This window comes from Physeter macrocephalus, chromosome 15 (assembly GCF_002837175.3).
Source record: "Physeter macrocephalus isolate SW-GA chromosome 15, ASM283717v5, whole genome shotgun sequence".
Classification (NCBI taxonomy): domain Eukaryota; kingdom Metazoa; phylum Chordata; class Mammalia; order Artiodactyla; family Physeteridae; genus Physeter; species Physeter macrocephalus.
Genome location: NC_041228.1, coordinates 81468873 through 81469695, shown reverse-complemented (window position 1 = coordinate 81469695; position 823 = coordinate 81468873). Strand labels below are relative to the sequence as shown.

Below are 823 nucleotides of genomic sequence, written 5' to 3'. Positions count from 1 at the left end.
CAGGATAAATCACATCTTGGGTCACACATCCAGCCTCAGTAAATTTAAGAAAATTGAAATTATATCAAGCATCTTTTCTGACCACGCTATGAGATTAGAAATGAATTACAGTGAAAAAAACGTAAAAAACCTACCTCAAGAAACAAGAAACATCTCAAATAAACAATCTAACCTTACACCTAAAGGAACTAGAGAAAGAAGAACAAACAAAACCCAAAGTTAGCAGAAGGAAAGAAATCATAAAGATCAGAGCAGAAATAAATGAAATAGAAACAAATAAAACTATAGCAAAGATCAATAAAATTAAAAGCTGGTTCTTTGAGAAAATAAACAAAATTGATAAACCATTAGCCAGACTCATCAAGAAAAAGAGGGAGGGGCTTCCTTGGTGGTGCAGTGGTTGAGAGTCCGCCTGCTGATTCAGGGAACACGGGTTCGTGCCCCGGTCTGGGAGGATCCCACATGCTGCGGAGCGGCTGGGCCCATGAGCCATGGCCGCTGATCCTGTGCATCCAGAGCCTGTGCTCCACAAAGGGAGAGGCCACAACAGTGAGAGGCCTGCATACCACAAAAAAAAAAAAAAGAAAAAGAAAAGAGAAAGAGGAAGAGGACTCAAATCAATAAAATTAGAAATGAAAAAGGAGAAGTTAACAACAGACAGCGCAGACACACAAAGCATCCTAAGAGACTACTACAAGCAACTCTTTGCCAATAAAATGGACAACCTGGAAGAAATTGACAAATTCTCAGAAAGGTATAACCTTCCAAGACTGAACTAGGAAGAAACAGAAAATATGAACAGACCAATCACAAATAATGAAAT

At 39.0% G+C, this 823-nt stretch overlaps 1 long non-coding RNA gene across 1 annotated transcript in view; it reads right to left on the bottom strand.

Annotated features, from left to right (window-relative positions):
- Window positions 1-237: 237 nt before the first annotated feature.
- LOC129392839 (uncharacterized) overlaps window positions 238-823 on the bottom strand; it is a 6159-nt gene continuing 5573 nt past the window's right edge. The window contains exon 4 of the long non-coding RNA XR_008619485.1: window positions 238-558. This is a non-coding gene — a long non-coding RNA (uncharacterized lncRNA). The remainder of the gene's footprint in view (window positions 559-823) is intronic.